Source organism: Macaca nemestrina, chromosome 11 (assembly GCF_043159975.1).
Source record: "Macaca nemestrina isolate mMacNem1 chromosome 11, mMacNem.hap1, whole genome shotgun sequence".
NCBI classification, from domain to species: Eukaryota; Metazoa; Chordata; class Mammalia; order Primates; family Cercopithecidae; genus Macaca; species Macaca nemestrina.
The window spans coordinates 95,008,455-95,033,017 of NC_092135.1; the positions used below are offsets into that span (position 1 = coordinate 95,008,455).

Sequence of the window (24,563 nt, forward strand, 5' to 3'; positions counted from 1 at the left end):
CTGCGCTTCATGTAAGACGTTCACCAAATAAAGAAATGTTTAATCATGCATCTGTGCTGTACATTGCAGGGGCCTTTGAAAAGCGTAATGCCTGGGTGCAGTTTAAGAATAAGGAATCTTAATCTATCTGGCCTAACTTTAGAAAATTGTTTGGAGGGGATTCTTAAGATACTCTGAATTTATACTTTCTTAACGGGGGCTGTCTTTTGTATATGTGGTTTGTGAGAAAATGCGTGAATGATCTGTAATTTGAGTCTGTTTTCAAAGCTTAGATAAAGTATCATTGGATTATACCATTTTCATTTAATGCTCTAGATGGCAGAACACTAAGACCTAAGGAATTAAAAAGGGAAAGATTTCAGATAATGAACTAGTTTCTAGTGACTGTCCAACAGTGGAGCAGGCTCGTTTCTAAATCACTAGGTGTCTAAACTTGACAACAGTTAAGACTAGATCCCTAACTGTCAGGAGCATGAGTACAAAAGATTCCTGCTGTTCTATGATGTGTTTCTGACTATGTGTCTTTGAAAGACCTTTCAACTTTAATGCTCCAACATTTAGATGTTCTCCATATACCAACAGCTTTATAAAAAGTAAACGTAAGCACAGCAGAGACAAAAGACAACTTGAACACAAGTTATCCACATCAAAGTAACAAAACCAAAGTGCATTTGTCATTATACCAGGAAATAAATCAAATTGAGACAGATGTACAGGAAAAAAATATATATATATGTCATGAACCTGAAGTTAAACATCTACTTTTCAGGCTCGAGTTTTTAAAAAATACACTTCTAAGATTCTTTCCCAAGAAGGTTTCATGTATATACAAATACATTAATCCCCCTTAGAATAGATTTAAAACAAAGGCCTTGGTGTTTCAGAAAACGGCACAAAAAAAGAGGAGGATGTAAGGCCCTGTGTATAAACAAGTCGAGAAGCTCGTATCCTAAGCTAATCACTCCTATGCAATTTGAGGCAGCCACATCACCCTAGTCCAGGACTTCCATGTACTCCCAGTAAATCGTAAACTGTCCTGTAAGGGGGCTTCAGCCTTCTCATAGATCACAGATCAAAGACCAAGTATATAAAGAGAGAGGAAGGAGAAAAAACTGTATTCATGCTTTGGTTGCCTCAGGAGGTACAGAAAAGAGAGAAGTCAGTTGATGTCTCCAAACCTCTAAAAGCAGCTCATCTTCAAAAACAATGGAAGAATAGGTGAAAACACCAATCCAGTCCCCAAGAAGCAAGAGCTCTCCTTGCATAGGTTTAGTGTTTAACATTACAAGGCCACTGATGTCTCCAACACTGGCTAAATCTCATTATTCTGCCTCATTCCAGAAACACACTCACAATCTGCCTGAGCTTAAGCAGATTCCAGGACTCTCTTGGAGGTGGCAGCTATCACTGTGTGGGATTTCTCTATAGTCAAGGTGATAAGATCTCTTTCAGATCATTTTGCAAAGGAGGTCAGCTGGACAAATGTGAGTACCATGTACACCCACCTGGGAAAGCTAAATATTTACCAGTTCTGTTTGGTATGACAATAGTTTTTAAGAGGTTTTTTTAAAAAAAACAAATTAAAAGCACACAGAAAAACAGAAGTTTTTTTTTTTTTACTTGATTAAAAGAATCAACAGACAGTAACAGTCAGCTTTTTAGTGATTATTATAAAACTTTGGGAAAAAAACAATCATGACTTTCTTCAATTCCTTTTTCTTTTACTTAATATCTTAAAACAATTCAATATTTTTGCACATATTTTTTATTGTGTAAAGGATACATAAAATTTACCATTTTATAACTAAAAGAGTATAATTGGATTGTTTGTAACACAAAGGATAAATGCTTGAGGGGATGGATACCCCATTCTCCATGATGTACTTATTTCACATTGCATGCATGCATCAAAACATTTCATGTACTCCACAAAAATATACACCTACTGTGTACCCACAAAAATTAAATTTTTTTAATTTACCATTTTAACCATCTTTAAGCGTACAGTTCACTGGGATTAAGTACATTCACATTATTATACAACCATTACCATCATTCATCTCCAGAAACTTTTCCCCATCCCATACTGAAACTCAGTGCCAATTAAACATTAAATTGCCATTGCCTGCTCCCCTTATCCCTGGTAACCACTATTCTACTTTCTGTCTCTCTGAATTTTACTACTCTACGTACCTTATATAAATGAAAATCATACAATAGTTGTTCTTGCATCTGGCTTATTTCACTTAGCATAATATCTTCAAGTTCAGCTATGTTGTAGCATGTGTCAGAATTTCCTTCATTTTTATTTTTATTTATTATTTATTCATTTATTTATTTTTGAGATGGAGTCTTGCCCTGTCACCCAGGCTAGAGTACAGTGGTGCAATCTTGGCTCCCTGCAACCACTGCCCCAGGTTCAAGCAATTCTCCTGCCTCAGCCTCCCAAGTAGCTGTGATTACAGGCATGTGCCACCACACTTGGCTAATTTTTTTTTTTTTTTTTGTATTTTTAGTAGAGACGGGTTTCACCATGTTGGCCAGGCTGGTCTCAAACTCCTGACCTCAAGTGATCCACCCACCTTGGCCTCCCAAAGTGCTAAGATTACTTTGGGAATTCTGTACTTGGCCAGAATTTCCTTCTTTTTTAAGGCTGAATAATATTTATATTTATATATTTTGTTTTGTTTATCAATTCATCTGTCACATTTTGTTTATCAATTCATCTGTCATCAGACATTTGAGTTGTTTCCATCTTTTGGTTATTTTGGATAATGCTGCTATGAACATGAATGTACTAATATCTGTTCACCTCTCTGCTTTCAATTCTTTTGGATATATATCCAGAAGCAGGATTGCTAGATTAAATGGTAATTCTATATATAACTTTTTGAGAAACCACCATACAGGTTTTCATGGCAGCTGCACTATTTTCCATTCCCAACAGCAAAGCACAAGGTCTTCAATTTCTGCACATCCTCACCAACACTTGCTGTTTCTGGTTTTTGCATAGTCACCCTGATGAGTATGAAGTGGTATCTCATTTGTAATGGTTTTGACTGGCATTTCCCTGATGATTAGTGATTGCTTCATTTTCTTCTAAATGGTGTTTCAAAATATATCTTCTTGTTTTGTTTCAGTATCTCTTTCTGTAGGATAGAAATGTAATGCTTGCTCTGAGTAGATATTCATGAAGTGCTTTGGGAGTTCTGAAGCACTTCCAACACACTAAAACTAAGAAGCCAGTGTTTCCATTATTCAGGTCTCAACCAACTACCAAACGTTGCAGCCTAGACAGAAAGATATTGCCAAAAGTTTCCTTCTAGGCTCTTAAAGACTAGATACATGGGCCGGGCGCGGTGGCTCACGCCTGTAATCCCAGCACTTTGGGAGGCCGAGGCGGGCGGATCACAAGGTCAGGAGATCGAGACCACGGTGAAACCCCGTCGCTACTAAAAATACAAAAAATTAGCCGGGCGCGGTTGTGGGCGCCTGTAGTCCCAGCTACTCGGGAGGCTGAGGCAGGAGAATGGCGTGAACCCGGGAGGCGGAGCTTGCAGTGAGCCGAGATCGCGCCACTGCACTCCAGCCTGGGCGACAGAGCGAGACTCCGTCTCAAAAAAAAAAAAAATAAAAATAAAAAATAAAAAATAAAAAAAAGACTAGATACAGCAGTCTTAAGCACAGTCCTTCTACAAAGGCAATAACGTAAGTTTTTATTTCCAGGAACATTAATGAACTGGGTGAGTAAACATGAAACGCAGGATGGTCCCAGGACTCTGGGTCCAGGGATGCAAGTTTGGGCCATTGAGTCCAGCATTGCAGCTCCTACCAGAGGCCTCCCCTGAGCAGCTCCTGCTCACATATACACAACTGTGTCCCCCTCCCAGAGCTACACACTAAGAACACAACACAGCAACAGATTCAACTTTAAAAATAACTTCATAAACCTAAGAAACAAAAACGAAGGTACTTGGAAGATATGGGAGTTAAAAATCCAATTTTGAGACAGGTCCTTGTTAAATTCCCTGGATCTTGGTTCCTCCTGTCTAACCCACCATGATTTCCCAGACTCCTGCAGATAATCTCTTTCCCTTCTGCATCTAAGCTGATCCAACCCTCCTTAGGCTGCCTGAGAAAATTTCACTTTCAAATCTTTTCTCTTTTTTGTTAAACTGTCATCCTCCAACACAACAGTGTCATAGTCACTAATTCAACAGCCAACAAGCATATGCCGCAGACTCCAATGTGCCAGGTGCGCTGAGCTTGGCACTAGAGACACCATGATGAATAAGACCAGGCCCCAGCAGGAAGGACTTGCCATAGAGGGAGTCTGCCTTCTCTAGGCTCTTACTTTATCTAAAATGCTAATGTATCTCCTGGGGCATACAACCACCTTTTGGTCATCTATAAATAGAGTCACTTGCTATAACTCACTGAAAAGAATGTGGTCCAGGAGTTTCACGTTTGTGTGGGATTCCCATGAGTGTGCATGTAATTTGAGGGTGAAAAAAAAAAAAAAAGAAAGAAGGAAAAGAATGTGGTCCAATGAAGAACATAGGCCATACTATGTTATATGACCTTAAGCAAAATCACTCATCGGTGGCCTCACCTGAAAAACGGTAAGACTACTTTTCCTAGAAACAGAGACCCGAACCAAATAGTTTTTTAAAGGGAAGCTCATCAAATGCTTTTTTGCCAACCAAAAAAAAGAAGGAAAAAATATAGACAATCTTTTCTTTTAAAAAAAAGTTTCTTTTCTAATTGTTTTCTTTTCTAAAAACATAACTCTGTATGCCAAAGATAAAGCTTTGATGACTGTACACACCCTGTCTTCTTCCATAGTAGCTGTTATTACTGCCGAGCCTTCTGAAAAGTGTTTAAGGAGGAGTGATAACAAGGGACCCTAGAGAATCTGAGACTTTTCGTTGCTAAACAAAAAATCAGAACCACACTTGAGACGTTATACTGCTAAGACAACAAGAACGTTTGCCTCAAATCAAACAAGAGACAGGGCCTGCTAACTCCAGTGACGGCCAGAAGGGACAGGCTGCAAGTCTACTTCGTCCTTATGAAGAAGACAGGATCTGAAAAAAACTCACACCTCGAAATCATCTCTTCTGTGTGATGGGATAAGAGAAAAACTGAGGGCAAAATGCAAATTCACATGCAACTAGAAATCACAACTAAAAATCTATAACATATGATATGTGCTAGGCTTTACAACAAGAATCTATCAGAAACAGCTTACTTCCTACCAGCCAGGACAAAATATTCGCATACTGTTATACAAACAAATCTTCCTAGCCATACGGTAGTTCCCTCTGATAGAGCACTCTGGGCAGAGGGCAATAAACAAAATCCAGACAGGAAGTAGCCAGAAAGAATAAATGGCACAGCTTTCTGGCAGTATCTTCTTGTAGAGAAACAGGAGACATTTTTTTATTTTAATAAAATTATCTGAGAACCCAGACCCTAAAATTACTTATTAATATGATTCCCCACAGAGGTAGGGAAGTTATAAATGAGGTTGTAGTGTTTTGGCTCCATTCCTAGAGTCAACATCATGAAGTAAACTCTATTTGTTGACCACTGACAACTCCAGAATCAAATTCCCATCCAGAATGAACAATTTTGACCTACCCACTAGTGGGTGCCCTTTCTGAAGCCTTTTCTCATTTTAAGGCATAAGGATTTGTGCTGACGGAAATTCCACGTAAACATTTCAACCTACCAAAATGACTGCATTCTTTCCACAGGAGAATGTTTGAAGAAACTACAGTTGCTTTTAAGTTAAGATTGACAGGCCAGGCATGGTGGCTCACGCCTGTAATCCCAGCAATTTGGGAGACCGAGGCGGGTGGATCACTTGAGGCCAGGAGTTCAAGACCAATCTGGGCAAGAGATGGTGAAACCCCATCTCTAATAAAATTACAAAAAATTAGCTGGGCATAGTAGAGCACACCTGTAATTCCAGTTACTTGGGAGGCTAAGACAGGAGAATCACTTTAACCCAGGAGGTGGAGGTTGCAGTGAGCTGAGATCACGCCACTGCACTCCAGCCTGGAAAACACAGTGAGACTCTTTTTCAAAAAAAAAAAAAAAAAAAAAAAACTTTAGATTAACAAAACATTCAAAATTTACTTTCCTAACATGGATATCTAAACAATACATTAAGCAAGATATAAATATTGCATGATATGGTCTGATGCTGTCTGTGGATAATAATGTCTCTTTAAAAGGTGTTGTGTCTTCCCTGCACTGGGCGCAGCTCTCCTGCCACAGCTCCCTACCCCCTGAAAATGTACACCTGCTCCAAGTTCATCTCCACTCCCTCCTTGGTCAAGAGCGCCTCACAGCTGCTAAGCCATCCGCTACCTACAGTGGTGCTGAAACGACCAGAGACACTGACAGGTGAGAACCTAGCAGCTTGGCAGTCTCACGTCCCCTTACCTCACTCCTCCCTGGCCGCAGCTTCCAAACCAGTGCCATTTCAAGGGACATTGACACAACAGCCAAGTTCATTGGGGCTGGGGCTGCCACAGTTGGGGTGGCAGGCTCTGGGGCTGGGATTGGGACTGTGTTTGGGAGCCTCATCATTGGTTATGCCTGGCAACCTTCTCTGAAGCAGCAGCTCTTTTCCTACGCCATTCTAGGCTTTACCCCCTAGGAAGCCATGGGGCTCTTTTGCCTGATGGTGGCCTTTCTCATCCTCTTCGCCATGTGAAGCAGCCGTCTCCACCTCCCATAGTTCTTTTTCCCATGTCTCATCAGCTCTGTATGTTTCTTTTCTTATACCTCCCCAGGTGGCCTGGGGAACATCGTTGGCTCAGGGTTTGAGAGAGGAAAGACAAAGATCGTATTAATAAGAAAAAGAAAAAAAAAAAAAAAAAGGTGTTATGTCAAGTTTGAATTTGCCTAAAAGCCACAGCAGTACAGGAACACTGAAAGGCAAATGTCACTATTCCAGTGTAGCAGAGGCTCCTAGCTGTCTCCCCAGTATCCATCTTCTCTTTCCTCTATAGTAACAGAAGCCTTAGCTGGGCACAGGGCTGCTTCCCTAAAGATTACATTTCCCAGCCTCCCTTGTAGAAAAGTAATTATGTGATTGATTCTGGCTAATGGAATAAGATGTTTTCAACTTCCAGGTCATGCTCTTAGAAGGAAAGGAGGTTGGAAGCCCAGTGCAGTGGTGTGCATCTGTAGTCCCAGCTATGCCTGAGGTTGAGGCAGGAGGATCACTTGAGCCCAGGAGCTTGAGACCAGCCTGGGCAACATAGTGAGATCATGTTTCTTATTTTAAAAAGAAAAAAAAAAGGAAAAAGAAAAGAAAGAAGGCCGCCCTCCTCTTTCCTACTTCCTTTTCCCATGGTGATAGAAAGTGGAGCAACTATCTTAGCTGAAAGAAAGAAGCTATGTGGTAGAGATGGCATAGTAATAAAAGAAAACTTTCTCCCTAACATCATGGAGTTATCTTCTCAGTCTTGGTTTGTTTATGCTCAGACCATTATAGATGAGAGTAAAATAAACTTCTGTGTTCTTATTTTGACCAAATAAGCATCCCGACTAATACCTCTCTTGAAGCACTTTGAATTCAACCGCTATCTTTTGTTTTGATAGCCATTCCTTAAGCAGAAAGCACCCTGGATTTCTTGAAGGGAATTTCCCAGCATGTTTTCAGAGTGCACTGTCAGGGTTTAATGATAGCATCAACCTTTTTGAGTTTTTAGTATCATTTTTCACAATCCTTGAAGTCAGAGCTACAATAAATAATTCATAACAAGGACTGGCTTTCCTCCCTTTCCCTCAGGGCATCCTCACAGAAGGAGAAAGTCTTCGGTTCTAGCACCCATTCAGTAAAGGGCTTGTCTTGTCTTCCTCATCTCTGTCTCTAGTCAGAGACGACTAGAATCCTTCACATCATTTATAATATGGGAACCTTTCCTTAACCTTTTCCAGACCCCCGAGGGTGATTAGAAAATAACATTTCCCAAGTTCAAGAAATCAAAAGGCTTGACTCCATATCCCAAACAAAATGGACAAAATACTTAGGTCAAAGTTACCATGTCAGCTTTCATAGGCTCTTTAAAAATTATATGGTTTTCTTTGAAAAGACAATAAACATTCTCAATTGTTTAATGGTCATTGCCACTTACAAAATGAAAACGATAGTTGGCTCAGTGACAAGGACAGTAAAAGAGTCAGCAGCACCTTGGGCACACTGAGAAAACCCAGTGAACCTCCCACAGAATTCAGTCCTCATAGAAATATTCTGTCCAACATCAACTCCTAATCCCACTCTAGCCAAAAATTCAAATAAGTGCAAAGACATCATGAGCCCATTCCACATGCCAGGTAGCTTTTTCTTACTTTAGACAGAGAAATGCTAATGTACTTCCTTAAGTAACAGCTTTTTTTTTTTTTTTTTTTGGTGGGGAGGGGGTGGGGAGACAGAGTCTCACTCTGTTGCCCAGGCTGAAGTGCAGTGGCATGATCTCAGCTCACTGCAACCTCTGCCTCCTGGGTTCAAGTGATTCTCCTGCCTCGGCCTCCCGAATAGCTGGGACTATAGGTGTACACCCACAATACCAGCTAATTTTTTGTATTTTTAGTAGAGACAAGGTTTCACCATGTTGGCCAGGCTAGTCTTGAATTCCTGACCTCAAGTGATCTGCCTGTCTCAGCCTCCCAAAGTGCTGGGATTACAGGCATGGGCCACCACGCCCAGCCAGTAACAGCTTTTTAAAAATGAAGTCTTTGGGAGGACTTTTTTATTTTCTTTACTGTCTCTGCCTTGTCTAATAAAAATGACAGAGCATTTTGTTTCATGATTCTCTATCTCCTAAGTGTAGGGTTTCTCGTATGCAGAGAGTATTATAATTGAGACCATTTATGAACAAAGCATATTAAATGTTACCATGAAAATACTGCAAACCAATGGGTATCACTTTCCTTTAACACTTGAAAAAGCACATAATTCCATGATATTAAAAAGAAAGACAAAAAGGAATGTTTTTAATAATATTTCAACCCTTTGGCTTTATTAGCACTATAACATAAGAGTTCTAATCTGAAAAACCTATGTTTTCACAAACTGAAATCGAGTCGTAAAAGCATTTTGTCACATCCTCCAAGGGCTAAAATGTAAAGCATATGACATAGCCCTATATAAAAATGACCTTCAGACAAAATAATAAATCAAATGCTCACTCTCCAAGCAGAACGTCACAAACTGAATACCAGGTAAAAGGAAAGCTGTACATGGAAGCATTGTGCTTTCATGGGAAAATGATTGCTCATGCAAGTAGAACCTATTGGAGGAGTGGTAGCCACCTGGCCAGGCTGGAACTCATAGTCTTTCAGGGGTTCAACTGGAGGTGAAGACTATCTAAAGAATTCTCCACCAAGAACCATCATTTTCAGTCCTTTCTGATTAAGGACCAAAATAAAAGCTCAGTAGCTACTTCATTTTGATAATTTTTAGAAAGCCTCAAATAACAGCTAAGAACTTTCTATAAGGATGCCAGAGGAAAGGGGGAAAAGATGGAAAATTACAGTTGAAATTACATCCTTAAGAGAGCCAGTTAAGCCACTAATATACAAACAGATCTTAAGTCTGCTGTCTGACCCAGAAAACCACAGATGAGGAATTCATTTTAGGACTAATTACACAAACATTAAATCACTCCCTTTTTCCCTTTTATATTTAAAATTTCGGCATTTTCCTCCCTTTTTCCTTACATGAACTGAATGACAGTCCCTAATCAAGAGACTTGACCCTGGAAATGAGAAATCATCTAGTAGTGCAAGAGTGTCACTAAACTCTGTATAACCTCAGGCAAGTCATTGCACCTTTCTATTCTGCCATTTCCCTAAGAGCAAAAAACAAACCGCACTTCCTACTTCCTGTTGTGATGAAAAATGAAATACTCTAAGTAAGTCAAGCACCTCAGAGACTTTCAATGTGTTTTATGACATTCATAGACGTCAGTTTTGACATCTGAGAAATAATCTCTTCCACTTAATCTTCTATTCACAATATAGAAAAATGTCCTATACAGTCTATTAAAAATAACAAAGGCAAAAAGCTTGACCCTCTCAGGTCATGAAGAATTACTTTCTCTGAGGCCGGGCGCGGTGGCTCAAGCCTGTAATCCCAGCACTTTGGGAGGCCGAGACGGGCGGATCATGAGGTCAGGAGATCGAGAGCATCCTGGCGAACACGGTGAAACCCCGTCTCTACTAAAAAATACAAAAAACTAGCCGGGCGAGGCGGCGGGCGCCTGTAGTCCCAGCTACTCAGGAGGCTGAGGCAGGAGAATGGCCTAAACCCGGGAGGCGGAGCTTGCAGTGAGCTGAGATCCGGCCACTGCACTCTAGCCCGGGCGACAGAGCCAGACTCCGTCTCAAAGAAAAAAAAAAAAAAAAAAAAAAAAAAAAAGAATTACTTTCTCTGAAAAGCCCAGTCTTCTAGATTAATATCCAAGAGGACAGGGATTTTGTCTGTTTTGCTCTGTAACATATTCTCAGCACCTAGAACAATGCCATATCAAGGCATTCATTAAATATTAGATGAATGAATGAATAAAGGTTTAGCCTGAATAAACATGGAAATCTTTTTCTTTTAGCTATTTTAGGTAGACATCTTAGAATGTATAGTAGCATTCTTCCTTATCATCTTGAGAAAATTATAAGGACATTTTGTAGATGACTAAGGGTCGCCATCGTGAACATTCTGTATTTCAAGGATGCTCTCAGCGTCTTTCAAAATGCTAACATCACTCCCGAATCTTTAATGCAATTTTTCACCTCCTTTATGCATTTATCATTTTTCCCATCCTCCCCCACCTTTCTAATAGGTTGTCATTTCTCCCTATTGTGAATAATTGGCTGTTGCTAATTTATTGTGCACTTAAAAGCCAATTAGCCATGTGTCTAAAGTAAGAATACCTGCCTCTGAGGGCCTAAGGCCTTCTCCTAAGAGTAAAAAATATGATCCCTAGACTTTTTCACATCTATGTTTTGGCTCCACTTTTTAATGTTTCTTGATTCTCCACCATGTTCTATATAGATAAAAGGTTAGATAGCTAAGTTCCAAATAAGTGCACACAATCAATTCATGCTGAAATGACATGCGCTGTTACTAAGAGGCACTTGCTCCATGAGACAGGGTATCTGAAAACAATGGCCCCAGATAATGGTGGCTATCTAAGTAAGCAGCTGGTTCAGGGCTACAGTAGGGGTGTCCAAGATAAAGCACCAGGAGTGGAGGGAAGACTGACTCTCGATGCTGAGTGTCCAAAGGAAGAAGCCATTCCAGAGGAGCTGGGGTCGGGGTAAGACACCAAGGCTGGAACTGAGAAAGTCACCAGAATCGGGGGCAAGGTAGAAATCACAACTTGGGAACAAAGCCGAAGCCCAGTCTCCCAAAAAGGAACACAAAGGCAAGGCCAGACCTGACTTGACACAGAGTCCAAGGGTCAGGATGGAGCTCCTTAAATCCTTGGATCCAGATGGTATCTCCAGGAAGGAGCCAAATGTCTTAGATTGTGGCAAGGCTGAGGAACCCAGCACAGGTTTTACGATAGGAAAAGAAGGGCACAGGGTGGCCAACTACCCCCTTCACCATGACCCAAGGGCATCACAACAGGAAGAATAAGGTGTGGGATACCCCAGAAGCTGTGGAGCTGCTCTATGAAGCCCTTCTATGCCTAGCTTCAGCACACGTGCCGTGAAAATCTTCTCAGTCTTTTTAATAGCAAAGGTACAAAGAGTGATTCAGGAAGATAAATCTGGAGAAAGAAGCATCTGAGATGCACTGGGGCAGGGGACATAGGAGGCAAAGAAATGACAAGTTATTCAGGAACAATGTGACGAAGGCTCTGACAATTTCCAACTTTGGGTAAGAAAAGAGAGAAACTGCCATTTTTTGTGACTTTCTGTGAACCAAGCACAACGCTGGCATTTTTCACATTTGTTATCTCCTTTCTTCCTCACTTTAAGTCTGCAAGAGAAGTATACTGTTCCCATTTTATAGATGAGGAAATTAAAACCCAGAGAGGAAAGGAATTGTAGTCGCATGACATGGATGACAGAGATGGGATTCACTCTGGAATGATCTGACTTCAAAAGCTGATTCCACTTACACCAGCTGATACTCAAGTGACTTTTTTAAAATGGAAGAATGGGGTGAATGGGATAAGGAGGGGGTGCATATGTCTGCATGCATCTGCTTTTCATGGGCTTGAGGAATCAGCCTGGACGGAGACCTTCCTCTTATGCCCTGCCTTCACTCCACAGAACTGGGAATCCACCGGACTGGAGGCTCTCATCCCCAGGATGCCTCCCTAACACTGGGGAAATCATGTTTTTAAATGTTTTTTTAAATAGTAATGATCTAAAGTTACCTATCTAATCTGTGTGTCGATTGCTCAGCGTTCTTAAAGCAGGATGTATCTTGTGGAACCTTAGATTACAGCTGTTTTGGGGAAAAAATATGACTCAGATATAATAAGAAATGCATATTCAAAAAAAATCCAACATTTCCATGAAAAGCTGTTAAGCTTTGGGGTGCCGGTAATGTGTGTGTTTTTTAATCTGGGTGCTACTCATAGAGGGTATTCATGAAGATATATACTTATTAAATGTGCTCTCTTCCACATGTATAGTATGCTTCAAAACAGTTTTTAAACCGCCAGAGCCGAGTAATATTTTAACTCTGCCCTGTTTCAGTGTAAACTGGCCTGTTATAAATAAGCAATAAAGCAGGGAAAGTTTGAATATGGAGATGGGAGCAGTAAGGCTCCTCTCTCCTAATGGAGATCCACTAAGAGAAGCTCTCTACTCATAACAAGAAGGCTGTTGCCTTGGAAACGGGAGCTGTAACTACTGCAATCACACCTCGGGAGCAAAGATGGCCAAGATCTATTTCAATTCTTAGATGCCTCGAGGAACCGCAGATGACTGTAACTATGGAAGATAGCCAATCTGTAGTAATGAAGAAGCACATGCTGGAGTTAGAAAGACTGCAATTGAGAAGGGAAAAGAGGGGGCAGGGGAAGAAGGAGAAGACAGAATTGAAGTATAACAAGTAAAGCCTAATCCAAGAACTGCAGAGCTGAGGGGCTTTTGGTGGCATTTCCTTAAGTCATGCCACCCTCTAGTTTATTGCCCACCTACTACCTGCCAAACCATGCTAGGTGCTGGGAGGACAAAGCCAGGAAAAGACATACTCAAAGTGGCCCGTGGGAGGTACAAGTACTCTGGGACCAATTAACCTCAGTGTGCAAAATGGGTACAGGAGGCTTCAGAGAGTGGTGGCATTTTTAAGCTGGAACTCAAAGAACATGTAGGAGTTTCCCAGGCAGAGAAGATGGAGGAGAGACATCTCAGATAAAGAGAGGTGCAAAGGGCAGAGGCATGAAACAGCACGTTCTGTTTTTCAGCAGGGTGGCTACCTGCAATTCTGGGTGGGACACTTTCATGTCTGGTAGATTGTCCCACACACTGCAGGCCATTTGCTGTCTCAGACCCCACCCACTCATTGCTGGCAGCAACTCCCAATCATGACAACAACTAAAGTAATGCCCCTCCCACATTTCCAAATGTCCTTAAGGATGGGGGGGGGGGATGCTATTGCTCCCAGTTAAGAAGCCGAGAACCTGGGGGAACAGATGTGTGGCTGGAGCAGGGGTTGGGGGACAGGGGTGGGAGGTGACGATGAGAATGCAGGTAAGGATCAGAGTTAAGGCCTTGCACATCCCGCTCAGGAGTCAGACTCTGTGCCAGACATGGAGGACAGAGAACAGACTCTAAAGCAATTATAGAGGAGGCCAAACCGACAAGACTTGGCAACTCATGGGATCTGAGGAGGTGGGGAAGAAGAAAGAAAAAAAGAATGAAGAATAATCCCCACAGTTTTCAGCGTGGACAACTGAGTAAACATTCATGGCATCAAGCAAAGTGATGAATATAGGAGTAAGAGCAGCTTTGGAGGGAGATGGAAAGGTGAGGTGGAAAATGAGTCTGAAGCCCTTCAGGGACATCCAGGTGGAATTTCTAAGAAGTAATAAACAGCAGACTAAACCCAGAGGAGAGACATCTGGGCCAAAGGTAAAAGAAACCTTAGCATTTAATTGTAGGCAGTGTCTGAGCCATTGCCCAAGGGTCTCCAGACTCACTAAGCAAGCCAGGGAAAGGGGGAGCTGGAGATGAGGAAGCTGTGGCATTGGAGCTGGGCATGACCAACCAGGAGCCAATATGGCAGCAAGTGGGTACTGGCAGGCAGGAATGGAGGGAGCAGAGCCGGCTGGCAAGGTACAGATGAGCAGACCAAGCAGGAGTGGCTGAAAGCTCCCGGTACCCCACACTAGTTTCCACAACCATCCTCTCTGTGGATCTTGGCACACATCACTACAGTGGCTTTAGAAAATAATCTTCCATCTCAACCCAGGTCATACACATATATACACACACCAGGGCTGGCTCCAAGGGCGAGCAGCCTGTGCAGCTGCCCAGGGCCTTGTGCTGAGAAGGGTCCCATTCTTGGTTAAATGCTCTGCTACTGCCATCTTGAAATTCTTAAAAATTTTTTAACAAGGAGTCTTGCATTTTCATGTTGCCCTATATCCCACAAATTATGCAGCTGGTCTAGACACACACAAAAACATAACCTTAACAAAAGTTTCATGGAACAATATCTATCTGCTATAGTCTGAATGTTTGTGTCTGCCTCTCAAAACCCATGTGTTAACACCTAATTCCCAACAGCATTAAGAGGTAGGACCTTTAGAATGGGATTAGTGCCCTTATAAAAGAGGCCTGAGGGAGCTTGTTCCTTCCGCCATGTGAGGACTGTGCAAGAAGGCACCATCTGTGATGCAGAGAGCAGGCCCTCAGCAGACACTGAATCTGCTGGTGCCATGGTCTTGAACTTTCCAACTTACAGAACTGTGAGGAATAAATTTCTGTTGTTTATAAATTACCCAGTCTAAGCTATTTTGCTATAGTATCCTGAACAGACTGACATTATCTTACTAAATGTGATATAAAATTATATTCTCTGTTCTATTTTTTAATGTAGCCATAGCCCATTAAATTCACAATCCACTGATGCATTGCAAATCAGTTTTCTTTTGTTTGTTGGTTGCTTTGTTTTTGAGATAGGGTCTCACTCTGTTGCCCAGGCCGAAGTGCAGCCTCAACCTCCTGGGCTCAAGTGATCCTTCCACCTCAGCCTCCCTAGTAGCTGGGACTACAGGTGCATACCACCGTTTTTTAAATTTTTTGTAGAGATGGAGTTCCACCATGTTGCCCAGGCTGGTCATGAACTCCTGGGCTCAAGCGATCTGCCTACCTTCGCCTCCCAAAGTGCTGGGATAACAGGTATGAGCCACCACACCCAGCTAAGAGAGGTTTTAAAACTCTCTTAGAGGGCTGCTATCACCTGAATGTTTATCCCCAACAAAATTCATATGTTGAAATTATAACCACCAAAGTGATAGTATTAGAAGCTGGAGTCTTTGGGAGGGAATCAGAGATTACGACCCTTATAAAAGAAACTGTAGAGAGCTGGCTAGCTCCTTCCATCATGTGAGATGGAGATCACAACAAGAAGTCTGCAGCCTACAACTAGAAGAGCACCCTCATCAGAACCTTACCAGGCTGGTACCCCAATCTTGGAATGCCTAGAACTGGGAGAAATAAATGTCTATTGTTTTATTTGTTTGCTTGGTATTTTGTTTTTGTTTTTTCAGATGGAGTCTCACTCTGTCACCCAGGCTGGAGTGCCGTGGCGCGATCTCGGCTCACTGCAACCTCCGTCTCCCAGGTTCAAGCAATTCTCCTGCCTCAGCCTCCTGAGTAGCTGGAACTACAGGCACGTGCCACCACGCCCAGCTAATTTTTGTATTTTAAGTAGAGATGGGGTTTCACCATGTTGGTCAGACTGGTCTTGAACTCCTGACCTTGTGATCCGCCCACCTTGGCCTCCCAAAGTGCTGGGATTACAGGCGTGAGCCAACGCGCCTGGCCTATTTCTATTGTTTATAAGTCACCCAGTTGATGATATTTTGTTTTAGTAGCCCAAAATGGACTAATACAATGGAGTAAGCCAAGACTAAAAAGTTAGTTTTATTTTGTTTTGTTTTGTTTGGAAAGTGGAGCCCTTAAAGTGGGATTGCTGCCATTACAAAATAGACCCAGAGACCTCCCTCACCCCTTCCATCATGTGAGGATGCAGCAGGAAGACGGACATCTATGAACCAGGAATTGGACCGTCACCAGACACCAAATCTGGTCAGTGCCTTGACAGCAGCCTCCGGAACTGTGAGAAATAAATTCCTGTTGTTTATGGGCCACCCAGTCCACGGTATTCTGTTAGAGTCACCAAAGCAAACTAAGACACCCACCTCCCACACTAAATATAAATTAACTTCAATTTGGGTTATAAATAACTATATATTGAGTTGACTTATAAATGATTAGTTGACATCAAGTTAGGTCTTATAGGTATTTGATTGATTAAATATACATTAACTTAGATTTTGCTTTTCTCTTTCAGTATTCAAAGAAGCCACTAAAAACTTTTTTTTCTAATTTCAGACGTATTTTTGTGCCACCGAAAAGCTCAAAGGCCGAGGCCCGAGATTCCTAATTCCTCAGGATTCGCCAAGCCTGCATCCTCTGGGACTGAAGGAAAGAAGTCACAGAGTGAAAGAGACTGAAGAAAGATGAGAAGAAATTTGTCAGGACATTTAAGAAGCCACAGTTTCTGATAGACAACAAGCTCCTACAAACTGGTCAGAAGAGGATAGTTAACCCAATTTTTTTAACAGCAAATTAAATGAATCAACAATTCAAAGAAAAGGAAGATGCAAAAGGTCAATGAGCATATTAAAAAGCTGTCTGGGAAATATCCATTTTCGCATAGCAGATTGGCAAAAATGTAAAGATGATTGAAACTGAAAGCTGAGGAGGATGTGGAGAAACAGGGCTTCTGCGAGAGCTGCTGGGTGGGGAGTGACTTGCTACAACTTTTGCAGAAGGCTCTATGACAGACTCCGCTAGGACTAGAATCTACCCTCCCTCTCCTGGGATGCTCTCACCACGGGTGTCCAGAGGGCTGTCTCCTCAAGCACGTGGTCTCAGCTTAGTTTACCTCCTTAAAGAGGCCTTTCCTCTACTATGGTGTGTCTTTATTTTTCTCAGAGCCCTTATCTCTAATTGCTATTTCCTATTTCATCTATTGCTTTACCTATTTATAGATGACCTCCCACCACTACAACATAAACTTCTGGAAAACCTGGAGCATCTCTCTTTTGTTCACCTCCCTATCCCCAACTCTGCAGAGCATGTAGGAGCAGCATTATTTTAATGACAAAAACTGGAAACAAGTGTCCACCCACAGGGGAAATGACTGAATAAATCATGATACATCCACACCACGGAATATTATGAAGCTATGTATTAACCTGGGGGGAAGTGTCAATAATAGATTGCTTTATGGATAAAGCAATTTATAACACACATAGGTGTCATTTAGTGCCATGTTTATTGAAAAGGAAGAAAAAAAACATGGTCAAATATATTTATGTTCAAATAAGCACAGAGAAAGGAGGGATGAAAACCATGCAACTGTTAACACCGAGGACCCCAGGGGCGTGACAGCATTGGAGGAGACAAAAGATTTCATTTTTACAGTGAGCATATATTTCATAATTTTTTTAAGTTATTTTAAAAGAATTCTGCTCTCAAAAATATTAAAGTATTATACTAAAAATGATGTTTATGTTATGCTTATTTCATCTGCCAGAGTTAGGAAGGCTGACAGTTCTAAGAATTCCACTGGACTTGCCTGTGACCAGCCTTATAGTCTAACAGTCATTTCCATTTGATGTGCTAAAATGTCAAAATTATTCTAACACACAGTAGCCAAAATGCTTTGCCTTTGATTAAAGATAGTGCTTCCCAGTGGGGGATCTAGAAATGGTTCGAACCCCTTTTCAACAGGCTACCGACAGCCTAACCTGAAGCTGCCCAGGAAAAAGAAAGGAAGAGGGCACAGGGCCGAGGAGCCAGGCCAGCACCCGTGGCCTGGGCTTCCCGGAGTACATATCAGATTCCCGAGGCAGCTGCCAGCTGGCTGGTTCACCCACAAACACCAGTTGGCTGGAGCCTGGAAAGTGATATATTGAAGGCCTAAGGCCCTAAATCAAATGTCCTTGTCTATGCTAGGAACAACCTATAAGGAAAATCTTATCACAAAACAAGCAGCTCTCAGGCATGTCAAGGATTTTAAAAATTAATTCCTTAAGCTGATCAAGTGATAAAAGCTGTGAATAAAAGGATTCAGATGTTTCCACTTCACCATGCTAATCTACCTGTAAGCTACTCAACCAACCACACAAATATATATATATGAATCAGACAGGCTTTTGAGTAGCTCAGTTGCCCCACTTCAGCACAGAGCATGTCACTTCACACCAACCAACCAAATGACTGAATGAATGAATGAGAACTGTCAAGTCCATGTGGACATCACTAAGGGTACTTGGCATTTAGAAGTCATGTTCCTGTTCTCACTGAGACATTAACTAGTTAGGTAATTATATCAGGGAAGTTAGAGAAAATTCTCTCAGCCTCAGTTTCCTCACCTAAAAAATGGGAATGATAACTGCACCCATCTCCCAGGGTGGCTCTGAGGCACCGTGAGGGTCTCTACAAAAGCCTATGGCAGATCGAGAAGACCTCTCTTCAGATAAGGGCTTGCTGCCCAGCTGTGCAGAGTGTGGTCAGCACATGGCCTCTGGCTGCCAGCTCCTTCAGGGTCTGCCCCTGCTGCAGAGAGCCACCTCACCTGAGATCACACCCTTCCTATGACAACCTGCCTGTAACTGAGAGGTAAGGATACAAAGGTCCATGAAGGCCCAAAGCCGCACATGGTGACTGCAAACACTCACTCCAGGGCTTCCTGCCGGGTGTGCTGAGGTCTTTTCAACTTCTCCCTCGGCCCAGTCCTGCGTCCTTCCCTTCCTACATGTTGGTCCCTAAGGAGCATCTCACACCCCAAATTCCATCTTAGCATCTTCTTCTAGAGAACCCAACCTGCACCAAAGCCCTTTTTCAGTTTTAAGTACTTTAGGGTTTCTATTTTGGGACAAAGAACAGAGGCCAATTCTGGTTTAGAAAAAAAAAATCACATTCAGCCTGGCATGGTGGCTGACACCTTGTAATTCTAGCACTTTGGGAGGCTGAGGTGTGAGGATTGCTTGAGGCCAGGAGTTCGGGATCAGACAGAGCAACATAGAGAAACTCCATCTCTATGAAAACAAAAACAAAAACAAAACTTAGCCAGGTGTGGTGGGGTGCACCTGTAGTCCCAGCTACTTGGGAGGCTGTGCTGGGAGGATCGCTTGAACCTGACCATTTTGAATTTTGAGGCTACAGTGAGCTGTGATTGTACCATGACACTCCAGCCTGGGTGACAGATTGAGAGTCTTTTTTTTTTTTTTGAGACAGACACTCACTCTCACCCAGGCTGGAGTTCAGTGGCAGTGGTGTAATCACAGCTCACTGCAGCCTCAACCTCCCGGCCTCAAGCAGTCTTCCCACCTCAGCCTCCTAAGTCGCTGAGACTACAGGCACATGCCAATACACCCAACTAATATTTGGACTTTTTGTTGAGACGAGGTCTCACTATGTTGCCCAGGCTGGTCTTGAACTCCTGGGCTCAAGAGATCCTCCCACTTCGGCCTCCCAAAGTGCTGTGATTACAAGCATGAGCCACCGTGCCCAGCTGACCCAGTCTCCTTAAAACACACACACACACATACACACACACACACAACACACACTCATAAACTTTTAGAAGGGGGGATCCATGCCCTTTACTTCAAGTATTCAAAGTCTGGTAGTTCATTCATTTACTTATTTAACAAATATGTATAGAGCACCATGTTGGGGGGCTGGGCAACCAGCTGGGGGCCACAAGGGCTCTGTACGGATGATCATTTAGGGCTGTTGACTTTCTATGTCCACCGCAGTGGTTCTCAGTGGGGTAGCACTGCTCCTACAGACTTTGGAGCCGGGTCGGGGGCTTTTGGTTGTTACAATGACTGCAGGGCTCTGCTGACATATGGGGGGTAGGGGCAGGAACACCACAGTCCTACAGTCCCACAGTGCTCCAGAAAATTTCTTTTCATGATGGATTGGCCCACAATCCACACGATTTTCATAAAAGAAGGGGAAAGAGTTTATATAATCATCTAAGTCTAGATCTTAAGTATGCATTTCATAAAAATATATTATTTAGTTTTAAATACACTGAATTATCTAGGAATTTGATTAATCTATAAATCAAGGGAAGGATGAACGTATTTTGTTCAGAACTTTACCAGCCAGGTGCGGTGGCTCACGCCTGTAATCCCAGCACTTTGGGAGGCCAAGGAGGGCAAATAACCTGAGGTCAGGAGTTTGAGACCAGCCTGGCCAACATGGTGAAACCCTGTCTCTAGTAAAAATAAAAAATTAGCTAGGCATGGTGGTGCGCACCCAGCTACTTGGGAGGCTGAGGCAGGAGAATCACTTGAACCCGGGAGGTGGAGGTTTCAGGGGGCCAAAACCATGCCACTGTACTCCAGCATGGGTAAAAAGAGTGAAACTTGGTCTCAGGAAAAAAAAAAAGGAAAATAAAAAAAAAGAACTTTGCCAAGAGTTTTTCACACCATCTCTAAAAATGATGACTCTTACAGAAATGACATCCATGATTAATGAGACATCTCTATAACACACCTGTATTGGTCTATATTTACAGTTGTCATATTCTTAGTGGTATACAAGAAAAGACTTTTTTGCCCTTATTTCTAGGGTTATATATAAGAGTACTAATATATAACTGAAACTATTCAGCTGAATATTTCTCGAATACAAACTAATTTACAAGCAAAAATGTAACTATTTCATTAGGTCTTCAATATACTGTCCCCATATTGAAATACATGCTACTTTATTAGAAATTATTTTCATGTTGTTTCTCCTTTATATTATAATTACAGTCTTATGTTGATTTCTTTTTAAATATTGTGTGTGAGTTCTATTATGTGTGAGTTTCCATTTCAGGAAGAGGATGTTACAAAATACATAAAAAGGGATGCTGGGTTTGATAAGGTTGGAAACCACTGCCTTATAGAACTGATTCTAAAACTGGGGTCTGAGGCCCACCCACAGCAGAAACACCTGTGGCATTCATGAAAAATCCAGGTGCCTAGGCTCCAGCCTGTCTCATAATGATGGAACCCAGGAATCTTTTTTTTTTTTTTTTTTTTGAGACGGAGTCTCGCTCTGTCACCCAGGCTGGAGTGCAGTGGCGTAATCTCGGCTCACTGCAAGCTCCGCCTCCCGGGTTCACGCCACTCTCCTGCCACAGCCTCCTGAGTAGCTGGGACTACAGGCGCCCACCACCACGCCCAGCTAATTTTTAAAAATATTTTTAGTAGAGACGGGGTTTCACCGTGTTAGCCAGGATGGTCTCGATCTCCTGACCTCATGATCCGCCCACCTGGGCCTCCCAAAGCAATCTGGTTTTCAAAGCTCCTCAAGTGATGTTGATCCTCATCTAGGTTTGGCACCCACAAGTATAGAGGACACGGGGTGCACCCAGCCCTTCCCTAGCCTAGAGGTGCTCAGAGTCTCAAAGGGGAAGGTAAAATTTTAATGATCATGTCAGGCGCATAACTGTTAAGTGCTAGAAATAAATACCAGTGAAGTGCTATGGGAATTCAAGAAGGGAGCAGCTGGCCTGGAGGAGGTGTCTTGCAAAGGGTGCATTCCAGTGAGGATCTGGAAGACAGGGAGTAAGAGCTTCATCTCTGGAGAGTGTGACTGCAGAAGCCTTTACATACATTATCTCCATCAAAATTCACAGCTACCGTCTGGGATAAATACCACTCCTATCCAGTCTTTCAGAATAGTGAGGCCTAAAGAAGTGAAGTAATTTCACTCAAGGTTTTAAACTTATGTCCTGCAGTCCCAGATGATAGAACTTAACCACTCAGCTAATACTCAAGCCTTAACCAGAAGGAAAGGGGTAGGGGTGGTATGGAAGAGGTCCCAAGGAGTTTCAAGACATAGAATTTCTATCCAAAGCTTCACTTCCATCTTGCTATTAGCGCTGTCACCAGCATTCAGGAGGACAAGAGGAAATTATCATAATTAAAGGGACTCTGAGCATGTATCATTCACATATGGGTGGAAAGACTCAAGGATGAGAATAGGCAGTTAGGAGTCACTGACACTAATGAACCACAAATCACAGAAAAGTAACTTAATTGAGACAACAGTAAAATGAGAGGAGGCTCAGAATTAGGAGCTCTCACACTGCTTTGACAGTTCTACTAACAGCATAAAGCAGTTTCTGCTTAATCAATTCCCACCTAATCAGAGAGCCATCTTAACACAGTGTCTCCCAGGGCAGCAAATTTGCTATTAGTGAGTGGCTGCAGCAATCAGGACAGCATCAGTGGGAAGGGGAGGGATGGTAGGAAGAAGGGCAGTTGGCTGGTGCTAAGGGGTTAAGTGATGTTTAACTGGCTGTTAAATTGCAACGTGCTAAGCTTCTGTGTTCTAATGCAGAAAGAGTTAACAATGAATAGAAATAAAGATGAAATCCATCAGATTCTGGTTTTTATTCTGCATCCTAAATGTACATCCAGGTAGTTACAAAACTTACTTTTTGTTGGTTTTGTTTTGAGACAGGGCCTTGCTCTGTCACCCAGGCTGGAGTGCAGTTGTGATCTCAGCTCACTGCAACCTCCACCTCTGAGGTTCAAGCAATTCTCTTGCCTCAGCCTCCAGAGTAGCTGGGACTACAGTTGCACACCACTACACCTGGTTAATTTTTGAATTTTTAGTAGAGGTGGGGTTTCACCCTGTTGGCCAGGCTGGTCTCGAACTCCTGGCCTCAAGTGATCCACCCACCTCAGCCTCCCAAAGTTCTGGGATTTTAGGCATGGGCCACTGCACCCGTCCACAAAACTCACTTTTATCCCTATAAAGGTAAATATGGAGGCTTTTTACATCCATGTCACAGGCCACATGGCCCCAGCTTTTATTGGAGAGTAAGACCAAAAGACCTCTCTACCCACTTTCTCTTCCCCACCACCCCTTTGCTTTCTCTTGTTGTGACATGTAGGTCGCCAGCAAGCAAGTGCCTCAAATCTCCGAGGCAGAGACTTTTGGCTTTGAAAACATTTGGAGCAGAAACAGGTGGTGTGGTCTGGAGCAAACATGCAAGAGAAGAAAATACCAAAAAGTCAGAGAAGAATCCCTCCACATGGAATTCTCATTTGCATTTTGTGCAGTCAGCGTTTCTCCAGTTTTTCCACATCCTTTCAAAGGTTGGGTTCTCATGTGTTGTGAGTAGGTCAGACTAAATGGGTTTTTCTTATGGTTTCAGGATGGATAATATTTCATAACCACATGATTGCAGGGCTGAGCTTAGCAGTGTTGTATTTAAGAGTGGATCACATAGCCATCATTCAGTCCACACTTCAAAGACATAAAATATTGCCCCTGAGGATTTAAGAGATGCTGGTGATAGAACATTTCCCTCTCCTAACTAATAAAACTGTGAGGGTCAGTTCCTAATACAATACCAGGGAGCCCACCTGTATACAATAAAAAGTCATTTGTCCTTGGAAGATGGCCTGAGAAACAGCACCACACAGTCCAGGCGGTAAACAAGCCATTGAGTCTCTATATACATCATGGTTAGATTATTCATCCTAAAACACCACTTGGCACACATCGCAACCCCTGATCAAAAGTCTTCGTGGCTCCCCACGGTCACAAGATAAACCCCAAACTCCTTAGCGGGTTTTCAGAGGCCTCCACAAACTGGCACTGTCCATTCTCTCCCATCCAATCTCCCACTGTTGCCCATACAAACCCTCTGCTCCAGCCAAGCTGCTCGCTTCACCGTTCCTGGAAACCCTCTGCAAGGCTTCCTTTTTCTCTCTTCCCTTGCTGACCTCTGCTCCCAAATGAGCCTTTCCTCCTTCTTCCTAGTTTGTCCTACTACAAGGCATTTAAAAACCAGCTCAAATCCCATGTCCTCCATAAAGCCACCTTTCAGAAAGCTTCCTGTCTGGATGTGCTGGCTCTCCTGCACTCCCATGACAGCCATCAGCTGGCACCCTACACAGACTGCCCTGCATTGGGATTAATTTATTTCCATGCATCCCACCCCACCCAGTTGGACCGTGAAGCTCCTGGGTACACTGTCTTGTCCTGGCTTCCAAGAATCTCACCTGTTCACCTCACAGCAGATGCTCTGCAAAGTTTTGTTGTCATCATTTTGAGCCACTGCTACTATAAGAACTTGATCCTCCCTAGTATTAATGGTTTATGAGGAACTTCTGCCTTTAAACCACCTTATCTCTCTCTTCTGTCCAATCATTGCACTCTCTTTGAGCCCGGTATGTGACAGGACTGCCAATTCACTCTGTCCCTAGTGCTGTCACATACATCTAATGAGTGTTTAACAGAAATATCCTCAGAGGTGATTG

At 42.6% G+C, this 24,563-nt stretch overlaps 1 protein-coding gene and 1 pseudogene across 6 annotated transcripts in view; one reads left to right on the top strand and one right to left on the bottom strand.

Moving 5' to 3' along the window:
* LOC105468161 (ankyrin repeat domain 44) overlaps window positions 1-24,563 on the bottom strand; it is a 325,806-nt gene that overhangs the window by 270,178 nt on the left and 31,065 nt on the right. The window lies entirely within an intron of this gene.
* On the top strand, window positions 6,212-6,795 carry LOC105468158 (ATP synthase F(0) complex subunit C2, mitochondrial pseudogene; annotated as a pseudogene).